The following is a 20750-nucleotide window of genomic DNA, read 5'->3' on the forward strand; positions in this document are numbered from 1 at the left end:
GAAAGATTAAACATATTGGAGTATGTGACATCACCTACAACCTCTAATGTATTACATCTGCAAGGCCTAAAAGTATAGTTATCAAAGTTTATTGAATTTTTTACTATTTTTATAATAAATCTGGTAATTTATAATTATTCATAGAAAAAAAGAAAGTTGTTCTAAAGCATAGGAAAATTATATACATACTAGAGTCCCGGTGCATGAAATTCATTCACAGGTAGGGTCCCTAAGTCCTGGCGGGTGATCAGGGCCAATCAGGTTCCTGCCTCCACCTTTCCTCGCTCCCTCAGTGCCTCAGTGCCGCCCCTGGTCACCCACCATATTCCATGCCACCACCCGGTGGTCAGCGCATGTCATAGAGAACAATCGAACTCCCGATCTCCTGGTTGAGCTCCTGAGGGGATACTTTGCATATTAGCCTTTTACATATTTAGATGCAATTCTGTATTTTCTAGTATATATAATGTGAATATTATCTGTATGTACATGCATATAATGTACAAGGGTGGGCAAAAGTAGGTTGCAGTTGTGAGTATGTGAAACAGTTTATTCTGATATTTTTATTAATTATTGTATTATTTTTTATTCAAACAACTGTAAACCTACTTTAGCCAACCCCTGTATAAATAATGTTTAAATTATGTATATATTATGTAATATATGTCATATATTATACTACACAAAGCACACACATATATTATTAATATATATGTCCATACAAATAGTAAATTCAGCTACAGGTTTTTAGGAAATAAGGCTTCTTAAATGTTTTAGAAATAATTTTTGCATATAAAAATTTTACATTCAAAGCATAAAATAATTGGATAACTGACAAAAAGTCATAATCCTGAAATGAACCTATTTTATTTAAGAATTGAGATGTTTTACAAGCAAAAACAGTATAATCAACTTAATTCACTTTCAGATTTTTTTTTCATCTTGGGCACAAAATTATATCAATGTTATCAATAGTCCCCAGAGAAGCCACAAAGATGTTTATAGATTTCTGAGTAATCAAGGTTTAAATACATTACTAATAAATATGTAAATTGGAGAACATAATACCATAAGGTAAAAAAGGACAATATGGCATTTTGTTGTGGTTAGGCATTTTGACATATTATAAATACATCTTTGAAATTTTCAGAAGTGTTACCTTTGAAATAAAGCATTGTGCATTTATTAAACTATATGCCATGTAAAGTAGTTGAAAGCATTAGTACTGACCAGGGTCATGTTTTACGTCAAGTTAAAGTATCAGTTCAGACCACATTAGATTAGGACCCTAAAAACTGCAGTAAGGAACATCATTCTACTGCCTTTTATGGCAAAAGGGCCTTAATCTTAGCATCCCAAAGGAATATTTGTTCTTGGGCAGTAGGAATGCGATAAAAAGCCCACGGAGGGTATACCCATGTGTCCCTTTCTTTATCATTTTAAAACTTGGATCTTTTTTGGTGTATTCCCCCTCAGTGATGTGGCTACTCGTGCCCTTGGCGCTTGAAATCCAGGAAGAAAGATGGGATGTCATTCATCATCTTCTCAGTTGTCAGTAGTAAATTAAAAACGTTATCTTGGGCTTTCTATTGGATTATGTATCAGCGTGGTTTTCCTGTTCAGTCCAGCAGGCATCTGCCGAGGAGCGGCCACAATAGATCCCAGATATCAATGCGGAGCATTTCATGTCAAAATCAGTTTTTGTCATCCTTGAATATATTTTGTTCAAAAGAGATGGAAAGGTTAAGGCACAGATAAGGAACAGTGGAGAGATGCCTCAGAGGCTGGTTGGCATAGATTTCTTGCATTTAGTTTTGATGTTAATTGGCTACACCTATCGCCATTAACCTGCCCTTTGTATTCATCTTGCTAAATTGAAAATATCTGGAATTTAACAACTGACTTTCCCTATTTCATTAGGGGTGACCTGGGTCATTTTCAGAATGTAAAATGTTAATACATATGTTTCTGATTTATTTACACTTAATTCAGAGAAATGTTGCTGTATCTAAGCAGTTCTGGTGTCCAAGAATGCTATAGAAAAAAAAAGCAAAGGTCATCTATCCCTTCTCCTTTCCATTTAAAATTTCTTTATTGTCTCCACCCTCTTTCCCCTGATGTAGTTTTAGTAGTCACAAGGATTCTTTTGCTTCTCCAGGGAGAGAATCCGGTAATCTAATCATTTTCTGTGGTTTCCCTAAAATTTAACTTTAACTCCTCTGTGGTTTCTTCTACATTTAATCAATGAAATATTTTTATTATTTTTTATAGCACTTTTCCTCTTCTATAGGATACCTAATACTATATTGTTAGGATAAGCATCAGTAACAGTTTTTAACATTTTCTTTGCAGCATTTCAAATACTTATTTTAGTCATCAATGAATGCTATTAGGCTGAAATATATGACCGATTTTCAAGACTTTGATATGGTTTTAAACTGAGGCACCATGAAAAGTCACAGGTAGGAATGGGGTGACTGAGTACAGGGTTAAGGCTATGACTGTGGTTATGCTGTATGTAATACAGACAACTTTTACATATTAGCCACTCTGATCCATTCCACCGTGTCTACTGAGTCAACTTATGTTAATATTATACTATAATCCTTCATTAATGTACTAATAAAAATAAAATTTTTTGAACTTTTCTCACAGCACTTGTAGTCTTGCCATCATTTTGTATGCATTTGTACATGACTTATATCTCCATTTTTAGTCTATATCCTTTGTAAAGACAAGACTTTGCCTTAGCCACATGGAGTTTTACTATTATTTAGAGTTCCCAAAAATCACTGATAAATAGATGATAGATAGATAGGTAGGTAGATAGATAGATAGATAGATAGATAGATAGATAGATAGATAGATAGATGATAGATAGATGAGAGAGAGCTAGAGATATTTTGTCTTCTGTCTCTCTTCAGAAGCAATCTTGTCCAATAAGGATATATCAGATAGTTCTCTTTACCACTTAATAAATGTGGGAATTGAGATTAAAGAGAGATTAAATAACTTGTAGAAGAAAAGATAACTAGTACATAGCAGGACAAAAATGAACATTAGACCTTCTAATTCATTATCCAGTAATCATCATAATCATTATCAACATTTATTGAATGTTTATTATATGACAGTGAGTTATGTAAAACTTTACATAAAAAACACAATATTCTTACTACTAACTCTATTATACTGTTCTCTCCTTGGTCCAGTATCTAATATAATGCCATTGAACAGACAGAAATCCAATAAATATTTCTGTTTGAATTTTTAGGTGCCTCTAAGAAGAAAACAACATAGCTATAAGGTGCTTGGTCATAATAAATGCACAATCTTTGTCATTTCAGTCAGTGAATGGTATGTAGATGTACAAAATGAAGGTGGGCAATGGATTGCTGAGTATCAACTATGCACTAGTTCTCAATTTAGGTTCTAGCCACAAATGAGAATTTGCCTTTTCAGGCTTTTCCTCCTCAGTTTTAGCTCTATTGGATCTCATTGTTCTTTGGGAAAACAATCTTTCCATGTTTCCCCAAATGATTCCAGACCTAAACACACTCTAATTATCTACATGAAATTTTTTGCTAATTTATTTTAGCCCAAGATCTCCGATCAGAGAACATCTGGTCACCTATTACTGCCCCAGTCTCCTATAACACTTTTACCCCATTGTCAGCTCAGTCATTCTGTGAGAGTCTTATGTCTTCAGCTTTTGTTCCAGAATATTCTTGCTCTTTTTAGTAATGAGCAACTATATTTTTCCAGTTGTTATTTGAATTCCCTCAATCAGTTTATTTTTTTATAGAATCTTAATTTTGATAGATAGGAAAAACATTATATATATTACAAATAAGGGAAAAAATAGGAGCCAAAGGAATTATAGAAATGTCCAAATGTACATATCTTGGAATGTCTTTTCTTACTGGTTTTATATTTCTACTTATCCCCATCTACTTTTCCTTGAAGTTTATATATTTTTTCCTAGCCACAAGATGTCTTCTTTAGCATTTCAACAACTCTGACCTATTACAAAATCACCACCCACAAATTATGTTTGAATTACATGTATATGACTATATTTAACATAAGAGAAAGAGTGCATATATTTAGAGATTAAATTTGATTAATATAATTTTTAAGAAAGATTGGCACTATTTGATATCAGAAAGTACTTTTCTGCTTTATCCATTTTATTCATTGCTTAGTCTTTTAAGTAACTGGAAATAGAGTTTTATTGTGGTTTGAAAATATGAAACATAAAATAAAATCATAAATCTTAATTTAATATGATCAGCAATGTCATAAATATGAGATTCTTTTATTTTCCCATGTCATTTATACATTTTTGTATTAAGACCACTGCTTTCACCAGCCCATTAATCATATTTCAATGTAATTGTTTTAACTCTAAAATAAGAGGTTTTTATGTTTCTGTTTATAATATTTAAATTAATTTTATTTTCTATGACAATGAATAGAATGAATAATGAATTACATAAAAATTATCTCTGTATCATAATCCTCATTGTTATTTACTTTACTTTCACCAAAATGCTTCTAAGGCTATTCATCATCATCTACAAATTATTTTTTAAAAAAACAAAAAAACAAGGTGTCCTGCTCATGATTGCACTAACATTTTCAGTATCAGATTTGCACACTTCTTAAAGTAGTAAAATATCAATTGCCTTGTTTTTTTTGGTAGATGCTCTTCTATTACGGGACACCAGTACCCACATTTCTCAGAATTTCACACCTTCGTCCAAACACTCTCTTTCAGAAGATCACAGTCTACCTGCTGGAAATGACAGGAAGGAATGGCTAGTCAGATCCTATTATTCTGAAGATGGGGAATCTGAGGTCCAGAAATTCAAGTTCAGATTTCCTTAAGATCACAGAATTTTCAGAATTGAAACTATTCATTCAAGCTGCTTTTGAAATTCCCAGAAGACTTGTAGAGGTTACTGCGTCTGTCCTGCCAGGGTCATTCATTGATTTGCAGAGCTTAGAATTTGGAGACAAGCAATTTGAAGCTTAGAACACATTTGACCTTCTGGCCATACTACAACTTTTGATTTCCATTGTTGAATTTAAAGTGGTGGTGTGGGGGGCAGAAGAGTGGCCCCTAAATGGTGTCCACATCCTAATCCCTGGAACTTGTGGCTATATTGTGTTATATGGCAGTGGGGAATTACGGTTTCAGGTGGAAGGAAGGCTGTAACCATTTGGCCTTCAATTAGGGAGAGGAGCCCAGATATCCAGGTGTGTCCGATGTAATACAGGGCTCTGAACCGTGAATCGGGAGCAGAAGAGCTGGTGCTGACTGGAGATGTGGGGAAGAAGCCGCCCCGATCCAAGGAGTGTTGGCAGCCTCCAGGAACAAACTCAGCCCTGAGGAGGCCTTGAGTTTAGCCTGACGGGACCTATTTTGGGCTTCTGACCGCCAGAACTGTAAGATACACATTTTTGTTGTTTCAAGCCCCTTGTTCGGTGGCCGTTTGTTGCAGCAACAATAGGAAACTAATACAGGTTGAAATCCTTCCTCCGGTCTGTTAAAATTCGAAAATCTGATTTATGGAAAATGACCCACTAGTGAAGTATTCCAAGAGGTCTCTTGCCCATGGGTGCTCTTAGTAGTTTTCACAAAGCCTACCCTTTGCTTGGTGGACGCACAGTGAGGTTGTTTTCATTGAATTTGCCTGTAGAAGGAAGAGGGCTCTGCTGGGTGTTCTGGCATTCCGCCCCCTCAAGGTAATCTTAGACGATGGGGTCACAGTTCTCCTAGGATCTATTGGAGTACGGGGACTAGGGCATCATGGATTTTCAAGTGAACACCAACTGGGTTTTCTAAGTTCTCATGTTATAGGCATGATCCCTCTGACTTCAATTTCTTTATTTGTGATTGGAATATATAATCCCTCACTGCTCTTGTACAATTAAACTATATAACACATGTGTAATGCCTTACTCAGAAACTGACATCATATATATATTTCATATATATATGAAAGTCTAAGCTACTGTTATGACTGGTCATCCAGTCACTGTGACACACACTGACCACCAGGGGGCAGATGCTCAATGCAGGAGCTGAGCCCTGGTGGTCAGTGTGCTCCCACAGCCAACCTACCACTCTTGGTCTGTCCCTCTGGCCTGCCAGCCCCAATCAGCTCCCTTCACCAGCCAGGCCGAGGGACCTCACCCATGCATGAATTCGTGCACCAGGCCTCTGGTATATAATAAACATGTTAAAACCCATGTTTTGTTATACACATGGTCCTGGAGGAGAGAATCCAGTTTATTCCTACCTGGGTGCCCATGATCTCTAAGAAGGAAATAAAAAAGACGGTTTTATTACAAAGTCAATGTTTCCCTCTTGAGTTAGTGATTACCAAAATGATGGGGGGAAATCTGTGTCTTAGCCTCCCTTTACCATACCGAAGTTTTTCCTTTTCTCTCTTCATATAAAAACAAAAGTATGTACAGATGTAGTATGTTCTTCATTTGTGTTCCATGCTTAAAGTGAAAGTGAATTTATAGAAATATGTTTTTCTCTTTGGAGAGAAACACCAAATAAATCCTGATAGGATGATTAAGGTGTACAATTAAGTACTTCAAAATGGCATTGCTTCAAGTTATAATTTTTAGAAGCTAGTATTTTGATGTCAATATAATTTTGATGTGATTTTTATCAAGAGTTTTCTTATCACTGTTTACTTCAGTAAAATTCTTGCTGGAATGATTCCCAGCCAGTGTGAATTCAACCTGTACAGTAAACAGTGTGTAATAAGTAACTCTAATTTGGTTCATCAGAGCACACATAAATCTTAGCAGAATTTCCATTAAGAAAAAAAAAAGGAGTTGATTTTTCAGATGTCAGATCAATCCTAGTTTTCTTCTTTTATTCCTGTGTTCTCCAATGAGATATCAACATTCTGAGTCCTCAAACAATTCCTGTGTTACAGACACTCTGCAACATGAACAATACTGATATTCTGTCAGAGATATTGGCATTGGGTCTTGTACTGAAAAAGGGTTCACTCACTCCTCTGCTCAACCAAAATCCATCTCAGCCAAAAACTTCTGGTCAGATCATTTGGCATTCTGGATAAATTAGTGTAGTTTATTCAGTTGTTTCTTTAATAGCCTTGTGAGTTTACTGATTGTATTTTTGAAATTGCCAGCTGTCTTCTGAATATTTTTATAAAGTCCAGTTAGAATTGTTATTTATAATTTACATAAAATTTGCCCCTAATTTTTAAACTTGTGAGATTTATTGTTTTTATTTACCAGGGATGTTGAAGAGGTTAAATTAAACACTAAACCAAAAAAGGAATGTGTAAAACTATAATTGGCAGTAGTAGCAGTGTTATATCTTTGATATGTTTGAATAAGTATAGAGACTGGTGTATATATGAAGCAGAGCCTCACAAAAGGATGGAAAGTAAAGGTCATGGTCATGAACAAGAATAATATTATTTTTAATCATAGCAATTGCATTTTGATAATTAAATATTGCATATTATTTTCCTGACCTTTATTGTCATTTTTATTAAGCTTCTGATAAAACCATGCACATCTGTTAAACAGCTGTTTTTACTTCCTTTTCTTCTTCTTTCTTTTTTAACTGTCCATATATATGTCTGGGTGTATGAAAGAGTAAAAATTTGAAAGGGAGAAATAATGTGTCAGGAGATTAGGAAATTCCTGCCCCCCTCCCCCCCCCCAAAAAAAGACAAAACATAGAACAACAACATCAACAACAACTGCTTGGTTCTTGCTGCTTGCTGCCTCTATCCCAATGGCCAAGTAATTGGGTAGGGTGGGGGGAGGGTGTTTCTAAGTGTTGGAAATAAGTGTTCTGGGATACTTATATGATATTAACCTAGTTTAAGCAGAGTCACACTCTCTAAATTCTAAAGCTTTTGATTTAGCATGTACTAGCCTGGCTGAGGACAGGGGGATGAAGGAAGCTACATTTCTCATAGCAAGGACCTTTCCCTCTAGGTTAGGGTAATTTGGTTCCTGCATAGTAAGATGATTACAGCTCAGACTCTATGCTCAACACAAGGCAGGAAGAAGGGTGGGACCCACTGAATCTTGTTTTATTTGCCAGAAAATCAAAGGCTTCTACAGAAACAATTCATAGATTTGCAACTAAGTCCCATTGATTAGAAATTTGTCATATACAGGCCTCCAATAGTGGAGGGAAAGAACCATAATATTCGGTTGAGTTCATTTCTCTCCAGGATAAAATTGTGTGTGTGTGTTTTTTAATAAGAAAGAATGAGGAAACAAGTATTATTAGGCTACAATCAGTTACTGCCACATTTCTCTTCCAAGAAATGAATTAGTTACTGCTGATGCCCCATAAGAAATATAGGAGCCCTAGCCGGTTTGGCTCAGTGGATAGAGCGTCAGCCTGCGGACTCAAGGGTCCCAGGTTCGATTCTGGTCAAGGGCATGTACCTTGGTTGCGGGAACATCCCCAGTGGGGAGTGTGCATGAGGCAGCTGATTTATGTCTCTCTCTCATCGATGTTTCTAACTCTCTGTCCCTCTCCCTTCTTCTCTGTAAAAAATCAATAAAATATATTATTTTTAAAAAAGAAATATAGGAGAATTTTCAGAAAAACTCTGGAAAAGAGAGTTCAGAAAAGAGAGCTAAAAAGACTTAACTTATTCTCCATGAGACCAACTTTTATTTTATTTCAAATCTTTATTGTTGAAAGTATTACATATACCCCCCTTTTCCCCCATTGATCCCTTCTAGCCTTCCCCCCTCCCCCTCCCTAGAACTTCACCACACTATTGTCTGTGTCCATGGGTTATGCCTATCAACTGAAGAACTTGTGTACATATATGCATATCCATGAGACCAACTTTTATTTATTTTTTCCCCACCCTTGACAATACCATGGCCTCCCCTACCCCCAGTGAGACCAACTTTTAGATGCTATTTACTCCATATTATATATTAGTGAATATTGCAGCAAGAGAAGGAATTTTAAATAACATCACCTCTGTATTTCCTATTAACTGATTTCCCATTAACTGTCATAGGAGATTAAGTGTAATTGGTTCAATTCATACTGAAATTCAGGGCATGAGAAATATGTTAATATAAGGTGTTCTCTTTATAGTTGTGGCTCTGGGGGGGGAAAGGGAATATTCTTTGAAAATTTTCTTTTCATTCCTAACATCTCATTGGTGCACATATGTGCCCTATGTTTAGGTCACTATTGAAAATAAATTTGGCATTTAGCCATTTCTATTGATTTATTTGAAGGTGGTCTAAATTGATTTTGCTGTATTCAACATATTTTAAGTAATCAGATTCTGATATTATATTAAATTCATTTGGCTGTTTCTGCCACAAAATTTTATGTTTAAATTTAGAATAATTTGATCTTATAAATTTTTAATATACTTAATAAATAAGTCAGTGGCTTTCAAACAAGATGAACATTAGATCTATTTGTGTATTTCTTAAAAGTAAAGGCCCAGCCTCCCCCCTAGATCCTATTAGATTAGAATCACTGAGAGCTTACTCAGGAATATGCAAGTTCCAAATCCACAACTTATCTTTGTGTATTCCTCATTAGAGCCAGACATTTCTGCATTAGTTTATGTACAAACATGGTTCTGAAAATAAAGAATCAGATAAAAATCTGTCCTCATTGTTCCCTACCCTTTCCTTTCCTGGGAGTGAGAAGTATAATCTGTACTAAGACTAATCTTGACAGAAAAGTCACCGTTTTATTTGTTGCTTAGCAGAATCCTGTACATTTCAGATAATTTCTAAAAGTACAAACTCTTATATGTAGAATTTGAGTCAGTAATTATATATTGTACACCTAAAATGTATAATCTTCAAATTTTATAAAAGCTATAAAAAGTCAATAGATTTGATAAAATTTTTACTAAACATAGTTTTAAAGATATATTAAACTAGGGGCCCGGTGCACGAAATTCGTGCACTGGGTGTGGGGGGGTGTGTGTGTGGGGGGAGTGTCCCTCTGCCCAGCCTGCCCCCTCTCACATACTGGGAGCCCTCAGGCGTTGACCCCCATCACCCTCCAATCGCAGGATCGGCCCCTTGCCCAGGCCTGACGCCTCTGACAGAGGCATCAGGCCTGAGCAGGGGACCCTCATTTCCCCCATCACTGGTTCTGCCCCCAGCCTAGGCCTGATGCCTCGGCCAGAGGCGTAGACCCCCATCACCCTCCGATCACCTGATCGGCCCCTTGCCCAGGCCTGACGCCTCCGCCAGAGATGTCAGGCTTGGACAGGGGACCCCCATCTCCCCCTGATCACTGGCTCTGGCCCCCGCCCAGGCCTGAGGCCTCTGGCCCAGGAATCATGCCTGGGCAGGGGCCCCCATCTCCCTCTGATCGCTTGCTCCACCCCCCGCCCAAGCCTGACGCCTCTGACCCAGGCTTCAGGCCTGGGCAAGGGGACCATCATATCCCCCCAATCCCCAGCTCAGCCCCCCGCCCAGGCCTGATGCCTCGGCCAGAGGAGTTGACCCTCATCACCCTCCGATCACCAATCACCAGATCGGCCCCTTGACCAGGCCTGAGGCCTCCGGCAGAGGTGTCAGGCCTGGGCAGGGGACCCCCAGCTCCCCACGGTTGCAGGCTCCGCCCCTGCCCAGGCCTAATGCCTCTGGCCTAGGCGTCCGGCCCGGGCAGCGGGGACCCACAGCTGCAGCGGCCCCGCGATCATGGGCTTCGCTTTAGGCCCAGGCAAGGGACCCCTAGCTCCTGGGACTGCCAGCTTCGACTGTGCCCAGCTCCCATCGCTGGCTCCACCCCTACTTCCTGCTATCACTGGCCAGGGCGGCAAAGGCGCCTGATTCTCCGATCATGGCTCGGGGGCAGGGCAAAGGCGGCCCCAGGGCTGCCTTTGCCCTGCCCCCCAGCTCTTAGCTCCCCCCTGGGTTTCCGGTCACTGTCAGTGGCAGGGGGCCTCTTCCTGCTTTCCCTTTCGCCTCCCTGCATTGTGCCTACATATGCAAATTAACCGCCATCTTGTTGGCAGTTAACTGCCAATCTTAGTTGGCAGTTAATTTGCATATAGCCCTGATTAGCCAATGAAAAGGGTATCGTCGTACGCCAATTACCATTTTTCTCTTTTATTAGATAGGATACTACATCAGCCCTAGCCAGTTTGGCTTAGTGGATAGAGCATTGGCCTGGAGACTCAAGGGTTCCAGGTTCGATTCTGGTCAAGGGCACATCCCCAGTAGGGGGTGTGCAGGAGGCAGCTGATTGATGTTTCTCTCCCATCAATGTTTCTAACTCTCTATCCCTCTCCCTTTCTCTCTGTAAAAAATCAATAAAAATATATTTTAAAAAATACTACAACAGATTAAAAATTCCCTGATGTGAATATTATTAACATTCAAGAAAATAACTTTTATAATAAGTATTAAAGAATATCTTCATAGCAACAAGTTGGTATAGTGGTAATGGGATAGAATACCAATATTCTATTGCCAGCATTGACTATAGATGTCAGGTAGCCAATACAAGTCCCATTTTACAGTTTAGGAAATTTAGACACAGATATTACAATTTCTCCAAGGTCAGTAGTAATCAGTTAAGCTGAATACTAAGCATGAAATTAAAGCTATTTGGTTTTTAAATCAAAGAAGTCTTTGTATGAATATTGCTTCCCACCCATTCTTTATTTCCAAAATGAAAATGTAATACTTTTCTTTCAGACATATCTTGAAGTCTAAATGACATACTCTCCAGCATAGCCTTGGGCATAATAATTTTTATCAAAGTACTCAGTAAATGTTACTTATCTAACAACTGCTTAAGATTTTTCTGTGTGGAATACAAATTTTAAGTACATTCATGAAATTATAAAGAATTGCTGTAGACTCTAAATTGAATCCAGATTAGCCATTGAGACACTATTTATGAAAAAATAAGTTAAAAAATTGCATTAAAATATTTGAATTTTCTGGTTCAAGAAATACTCATCAAAAGCACAAAAGAGTGTAGAGAAAATCAATTATTTAAAAATAAATAAACATCTTTGGAAAGCATGATTTATAATAAATATAAGAAAAGTCTCCAGAAATAATTTATTACAACAAAATTGAGTCCCTGGTTTCTCCTGTTGAGGATAAACTAATACTGTTATTCTATCAGTAAGACAAAGCTAAAATTACTTGTATAAAATACTGGTTAAGGAAAACCAAATCTCATAGGTCTCAAAATAAAGTTATCATTTGAAAGTCCAGTGCCAGAAACATAAATCAATCTAGGTGTTTCTTCTCACAGATTATTAGTAACAGAAATTAGATGTGTATATAAATCAAGGAAATGCTGAAGACAAGACATGTGACTCTATATATAACATCAGACCAATACAGAATTGATGCATTGGTAGAGTAGCTACTTCTAATGCCAATGGAGACTTGTGATCAAGACAGCATATTGGTATCTGCACTTTATGAATCTGGAAACTCCAGTCAAGAGTTCCTACCATCCCATTTGTTACTGTTGATATAACTGACTCTTGATATCCAGAATGTTGGAATATAGATATTGAAATGATGCAAAAACAATTCCATTTCACACTTCTATGATCTTTCTTACCAATGCAAGAAGATGACTCTTCTCTAATTTTTTCTTTTACAAATCTTACACATTCATAAAATTGACAGAAACAATAGCTTAGTGGCACAGGAGTCTTAGAAATATAATTTAATGCCCAATTTCTCTAATTAGGAAATTAGAATGAGAAAATCAACCTAGAATATTGACCTATATTTTAACTATTTAAAATTGTGATGTTTTATCAGGTTACTTAATATATTGATATGAAAGTACTGTGTATCCTTTTTGTATCCCTTGTTAGCGTAATTTGTATTTGCCAATGTTTTTCAAAAGAAGAGTACCTTAAAAATTATTTTGCATTTTTTGACAAAATTTTGGGCAAAAATCTTATCTTTTAAGAAATCCAACAATGGTAACATTGACTCCAAAATACATGGGAAGTTACAGAAAGAAGTAAACTTCATCATTTGGAAAAATGGAATTAATTACCTATGGATTTATAATTCTAATATTAAATATTATACTGAACTTTTTACTGTAAAATTGAACCTAAGAAATAATACTCTGAAAGAAGGAATTAAAAACAATTCTATAGAGTCCAATAGCCTGGACAATATTTTTGAAAGTTAAAAAATTACATAGTAAACAGGAAAAGAATAAAATATTCAAACCCATGGTTTAAAAATGTTGACAATGTTCTACCAAGGATTAATCTACTAAACATTTATTCTGTGAAGTCTGTTCCCACAAACCAATATGACGCAAATCTAACTTCAGGTTTATTTAATAACAGTGAGGCAGGAAAGAGGTAACCATTTGAGCAAGTTTTATTTTTGTACAAGCAATAGTTCTATCATAATGAAAAAGTCATATATGCTAACTAAATTCTAGTTATACATACATATATATATATAATTATATATATATATATATCAACACTAATAAAAGAGAAAAATGGTAATTGGCGTACGACGATACCCTTTTCATTGGCTAATCAGGGCTATATGCAAATTAACTGCCAACTGAGATGGCAGTTAACTGCCAACAAGGTGGTGGTTAATTTGCATATATAGGCACAGTGCAGGGAGGCGAAAGGGAAAGCAGGAAGAAGCCCCCTGCCACTGACAGTGATCGGAAACCCAGGGGGGAGCTAAGAGCTGGGGGGCAGGGCAAAGGCGGCCCTGGGGCCGCCTTTGCCCTGCCCCCCAGCCATGATCGGAGAATCAGGCGCCTTTGCCGCCCTGGCCAGTGATAGCAGGAAGTAGGGGTGGAGCCAGCGATGGGAGCTGGGCACGGTCGAAGCTGGCAGTCCCAGGAGCTAGGGGTCCCTTGCCTGGGCCTAAAGCGAAGCCCACGATCGCGGGGCCGCTGCAGCTGCGGGTCCCCGCTGCCCGGGCCGGATGCCTAGGCCAGAGGTGTTAGGCCTGGGCAGGGGCAGAGCCTGCAACCGCAGGGAGCTGGGGGTCTCCTGCACAGGCCTGACACCTCTGCCGGAGGCCTCAGGCCTGGTCAAGGGGCCGATCCGGTGATTGGTGATCGGAGGGTGATGAGGGTCAACTCCTCTGGCCGAGGCATCAGGCCTGGGCGGGGGGCAGAGCCGGGGATTGGGGGGATATGATGGTCCCCTTGCCCAGGCCTGAAGCCTGGGTCAGAGGCGTCAGGCTTGGGCGGGGGGTGGAGCAAGCGATCAGAGGGAGATGGGGGTCCCCTGCCCAGGCACGATTCCTGGGCCAGAGGCCTCAGGCCTGGGTGGGGGTCAGAGCCAGTGATCGGGGGGAGATGGGGGTCCCCTGTCCAAGCCTGACACCTCTGGCGGAGGCGTCTGGCCTGGGCAAGGGGCCGATCAGGCGATCGGAGGGTGATGGGGTCTACGCCTCTGGCCGAGGCATCAGGCCTGGGCAAGGGGCAGAGCCAGCAATCGGAAGGGTTGGGGGTCCCCTGCCCAGGCCTGATGCCTGGGCCAGAGGCATCAGGCCTGGGCTGGGGGCAGAACCAGTGATGGGGGGAAATGAGGGTCCCCTGCCCAGGCCTGACACCTCTGTCAGAGGCGTCAGGCCTGGGCAAGGGGCCGATCCTGTGATTGGAGGGTGATGGGGGTCAATGCCTGAGGGCTCCCAATATGTGAGAGGGGGCAGGCTGGGCTGAGGGACACTCCCCCCCCCCACACACACACACACACCCAGTGCACGAATTTCGTGCACCAGGCCCCTAGTATATATATAATTTAGATGATATCATTAATGCCCTTTAGAAGAAAGATATGAAAAATTGAAGTCAAAATCATATCTATCATATGAAACCTACTTTTACATGATTTTCTATGTTTAACCTAAAATGCCAACCATCCAGATGAATAAAGTTTCAAAGAGAACTGTGTGAGTTATGGAATTTAATTAGAAGCTTCTTTGGAACATCTAGTATTTATGTCTGAATCTTAAATTGGTTTTGGAAATTCTGGGGTTGAGTTAAAAGTTCTGGAGCACAGGGATCTCAGCTGAAATCCCTTATTGGGTTAATGGGAAAAGCTGGAATAAAATCTTTAGCCATATGAAAGACACATGAGCCACAGAGACAGAATATTGCCAGGAAACTCTAAAAACAAATAATGTAGATTGTGTGGCTATAATCAGAATTTCATGAGAACAAGGATTCATTTCTGGGGTCAGTCTGATTAGACTGAATGGTTCTAATATTCACTTTCTGGAATTACTGCTGAACTCAAGTTTTCTATAAATAATATACTTTTATCTGATGGGTTATGTCCTCAAATATAGAAAATAATACAAAGTGACACATCCAGCCATGTAATAAGCTCCTTTGAAATTGGAAAAAACAAACAAACAAACAAAAAACCCGGTTGAGATTATTCCTTTTGAAATGTTCTTTTGCATTACTAGTAACTAATTTGTGATAATATAGTAACTTTCTTCATTGTTTTAAATACAAGTGTGGGTCTGTGTCATTTTATATATTTTCCCTAGATGAGAAAAAAAGAAGCAAAAATTGATCGGAGCTATCAAGAGAAAACTAGCGTTGCAAAAGATTTGAATGTCTCTTCAAGGAAACTTTTGCTCAGGAATCGAAAAAAAAAAAAGGGCCTGACAGTGGAATGAGAGGAAGAATCAAAGGCAGAACAAAATTCTCCAAGAGGATTGTTTGTTTGTGTGTGTGTGTGTGTGTGTGTGTGTGTGTGTGTGTGTGTGTGTTTTCCAATTAAATGTCCTCAGCCTGAGAAGGAGAAGACAGAAGCTTAATTTTTCCATTCATAAATGTTATTTTAAATCATTAGTAAATTGAGCTCAGTACATAAAAATATATTAATACAATGAAGATTCAGTAGATGAAGTGATATGTTATCACCAGTTTATATTTCTAAAGTAGTCAAATCAGTGCCTGAGCTTAGGGAGTGTAATATTTATATGACTCCACATTATTTTTACCATTTTGTAGGTCCTGAAGTAATCATAAAGGAATACAAAAGAATCTTCAAGATGGGAAAGGGCAGCTCTAAAAAGGAACATCAAGATTGCATAATAGCCCGGCCGAGTTGCTCAGTTGGTTGGAGCGTCATCCTATATACCACAGGACTGTGAGTTTGATTCCTGGTGAGGCCCCATACCAAGGTTATGGTTTGGATTCCCATCAGGGCACATACCTAGGTTGTGGTTTGATCCCCAGTTGGAGGCAGCCAATCCATGTTTCCTTCTCTCTGCCTTCCTCTCTCTAAAATCAATAAACATACGTTTGGGTGAGAATTTTTTTAAAAATGCATAATATTTTACCTTTTTCCCAGTGATAAATCTGTACTTCTGATTTGATAGAAATAGCCCTGGATGAGAATCATAACACAATTACCTAGTTCTCTTTTTTACACTAATTAACTCTTAAGATCTTGACCCTATGTTTCAGCTATTCTGGAATGTATCTAATGAAATTGGACTAGATAATTCCAGACGACCATTGGAAAATTTCGAGTTTTTAACTTTCCATAATGTGGAGCATCAAGGTGAAAACAGGAGGTGAAGAGAAGACCACGTGTATGGGTACAATGCAAGTAGAGCTGGAAAAAGGGTCAATACAAGACATGAAGCTGGGATTGGGATCACAGTAAAGGAGGCCTGCAGTAGTAAGAATGTGAGTGGGAATTGCCAAAGTTTAGGATGGTAGGTAATAAAGACCGTCAAGAAATAAAAAATGAAAAACCAGTAAGAATGAAAGTAGAGCAGAAGTCTGAAAGCAGAAACTATATTTGAAATGTGTACTCCGAGGTAAAGCTATTTACAATGACCCACGTGCACACTGCTGGTCCAACATATGTTAAATGTTTCCAGTTGGGAAAAACAAAACAAAACTGGATTTAGTGTTTAGATACTAATCTTTCAGGCCTAAGAAATCTTTTGTTTCTCTAAGACTGATTGAATAGTCTCATTAACAGAGTCTGGAAATACCCGTATGTCCACAGAGATTGATATTAGTTCAAATTAGAATAGCCTAGATTTATCAGTGTTTTATCTGTTACAAGAGCTCAAATAATAAGTTATATGATTTCCGTTATTATTATGTGGGTCAGCTCCAACTCCTGGAGACCCTAAGGATGAGTGATGTTCACGGTGCCCTGTCCTCAGTGGCCCTGCTCAGCTCATTGTAGTCTCGTGCCTATGGCTTTTTTTTATGGAGTCAATCCATCTCATATTTGGTCCTCCTCTTTTCCAGCTGCATTCTGTTTTTTGAAAGAATTATGTTTCCTAAAGAATCCTGCTTTCTCATGTTGTCCCTGAAGTACAATAGCTCCAGTTCTGTACTGTTTGTCTCCAGCAATAGTTCAGGCTTAGTTTGCTCTAGTACCCATTTGTTCATCTTTCCAGCCAACTAGGGTATCCATTGAGTTTGCCTCCAATGCCATGTTTCAAATGAATCAATATATGTATATATTTTCCTATCAGCCTTCTTCACTGTCCAACTTTCACATCTGTACATAGTAACTGAGAATATGAAGGTGTAGATCATCTTAGCCTTGGCCTCTGCATGACACGTCCTTGCTCTGAGTGATATCTCCTAATTCTTCCTTTGCCTCTCTTCCAAATCTCAACCCGCTCTTGATTGCTTGGCTTTAGTCTCTTTTTGATTTTGTGATTGAACCAAGGTAAGCAAAATCTTCAACAATTTTGAAATGTTCATTGTCTATGATAAAGTTGCACATTTCTTCTGTACTCATGATTTTTATCTTCTTATTCAAATGCAGTCCTGCTTTGACACTTTTTTTTTCACTCTCATCAGAAATCATTTCCGATCATTGCCACTTACTGCCAGTAAGATGGTATCATCTGCATATCTTATGTTATTGAACTTTCTTCCACCAGTTTTTATCACTTCTTCCTCTGAGGGTAGCCCAGTTTTTCATATGATATGTTATGTATATAAGATTAAACAAATAAGGAAAATAAAACACACTCTTGTCTGACACCTTTACCTATAGGAAACCATTCTGTATATATATTCTGTCCTGACAGTGACTCCTATTATACAGATAGCATGTCAAAAAGATCAAGGACTGAGGCATGCCCATTTCCTTCATAGAAACCCTTAGCTTTTCCTATCCACACAATCAAGGGCTTTACTGTAGTTTATAAAATAGAAAGTAACATTTTATTACTTATATATAGGTAAAATTAGTACATGCAAAAGTTCATAATGAAAGAAAGTAAATACAAAATCATTCTTTAAAAATGAAGCACATTACAGAAACATGCTTTTTTAAAAAAAATAATCATATTATAAATGTATTTATTATGGAAAGATAATGGCACTTTCTCCATCATTTGGATCAGACTTGAACATTTGATGGCTTTCCTTTTGCTACCTGTCACTTAGAGATTTTGAGCTGGCCCTATGTCTTATAGCATTAATAATGAAAAGTACCTTAAATTTTCTTCTCAAGGTGGATAGGTAATGCTCTTCTCTAATGATAAAATTCCAGTGAACCTCTCATTATAGTTTACCCATGATACTTTCAAATGTGTATATTCTGGGATTTTTTAATGCATTTAACTTGTCAAGGGTTTCCTGTGCTAAAGAGTCCTTGAGAAAAAAGATATGTTCTTGCCGCATGCCTTGTCTACAAGGTTCTCCTGTCTAAGTTGGCTCAGACAGAGGCACTGGGTATTTGTTTTTCCCAAGAAAACAAAAATAGATATATAGAATGTACTTGCTTCAACATTGATAAGTATTACATTTATTTGCATACTAGAGACCCAGTGCATGACATTTGTGCACTAGGGGGAGCAGGGGTCCCTCAGCTCGGCCTGCACCTTCTCGCAGTCCAGGACCCCTCTGGAGGTTGTCCAACTGCTGGGAAGCAGGCCTAAGCAGGCAGTCAGACATCCCCCCGAGGGGTCTGGCTTCTGGCTGAGCTGCACTCCCCCTGTGGGAGTACACTAACCACCAGCAGGCAGCTCCTGCATTGAGCATCTGCCCCCTGGTGGTCAGTGTGTGTCATAGAGACCGGTTGTTCTGCTGTTTGGTCGATTTGCATATTAGCCTTTTATTATTAGGATAGGATACTGTGACATATACTATAAACTTGCAAAATAAAATAAAACTTTAATTAAATGTCAATAAATTTTAATCAACTTTACTAAAACTTGTAAAACACTTGGAAAAGATCATTTTAAGCTAACAATGTTCTTTTTTCTATTTAATGGAGAGGAACAAACTTCAGCCAAGTTAATTTTTTATCTCCATTTTATAATTATTATAATTAATTAAAATACAAATTATAAAGAGTAAATTAATATACAGGGAAGAATGGAGAAAAAGTTTCTAAGAAAGACTTATGGTCATTTTCACAATCTAGCCACAACTCCAAACTCTTAGTAAGTGTATAACACTGCCAAGTTAAATATCTCTTATATAGGCAAGATATTAATTAAATTCCAGAAGAACAAAAATATATAAACGATGATATTTGTAATGGCTTACATTTGTGATGATATAAACTGAAACAGAAAATTATATGTATGTATATTTTTTTCTAATTTGCTTAGTTCATTTCATTATTGTTGCTGTCGTTTGGTTGGTGTCTCCTTTAACCCTGGAGAGACTTGATTATAAATTTAAAATAAAATATTTAGTAGTGTAATTCTGTTTGATATGCAACACTTATACTCTGCTTGGGAAATATTTTTAAAAGGCATAAGGAGAAATCACTACCTTTGATTGATTTGTTTAATCCATTCACTTTAAGTGCTATTATTTATATAGTTGGATTTACATTTGCTATTTGTAAAAATGTGTGTATTTTTTGCTTCTCTGCACTTCTTTTGCTGCTTTCTATTGCACCAATTGTATATTTCCTAGTGTGACATTATAATTAAGAATTGTTTCACTTTCTATTTCTGAGTTTTATGATTGATTGTTCAAGGGTTTATTATTTGCATCTTAGCTTATCAGAATTATACTAACTTAATTCTAGATATAGAAGATACTATTTCTATATAACTCTATTCCTTCCTCTGGTTTGGGGTGCTTTTAGTCCTATGTATTATATTTATATATCTCACAAATCCAATATTGCATTATTATAACTACTTTATATAATTTTATTTTTTTCACAGAAGCTGAAGGGTAAAGGTTGGGAAATATATAAAGTGTGTTAATTAAATTTTTTAGTTATAATTTCTGATTTTCTTTATCTCTTCCTGTAGATTTGACTTATGATCTGGTCATAAAGGCAGTTTCCTTAGCAAGAGCTCCAGAGGTCTTAGACCTCTGCCCCAGGCAGAAGCTTTGTGCTACCTCTTGTCAGCATCCACTTTTCTTGGAGCCACATCCCTGCTCCCTAAATGGGGAGCGGGGTGACGATGGTGGTTCTTGATCCCAGTTTGCCTCTCGAGGTAAGCGAACCTTTGTCCTAAATGTGAGCTGGTGCTAGGGTGATTGGGGCAGAGAATTCTCATCCTGCCATATCTTTTCATAAATGTGTTTAGGCATTTAATTCAATGTAATTTTTAATACCTTTAAATTTAGGTCTAGCTTTTATTGTCTTATTACCCCTACTCGTTTTCCCCCTTTTTCTCTCCTGAGTTTATTGAATATTTAATTTAAGTTTATCTCATCATTTTTTCTTTATCTCTTTGCATAGTTCTTTTAGTGATTCTCCAAAAAGATTATAATT

This window comes from Myotis daubentonii, chromosome 10 (genome assembly GCF_963259705.1).
Source record: "Myotis daubentonii chromosome 10, mMyoDau2.1, whole genome shotgun sequence".
In the NCBI taxonomy this organism is placed as follows: domain Eukaryota; kingdom Metazoa; phylum Chordata; class Mammalia; order Chiroptera; family Vespertilionidae; genus Myotis; species Myotis daubentonii.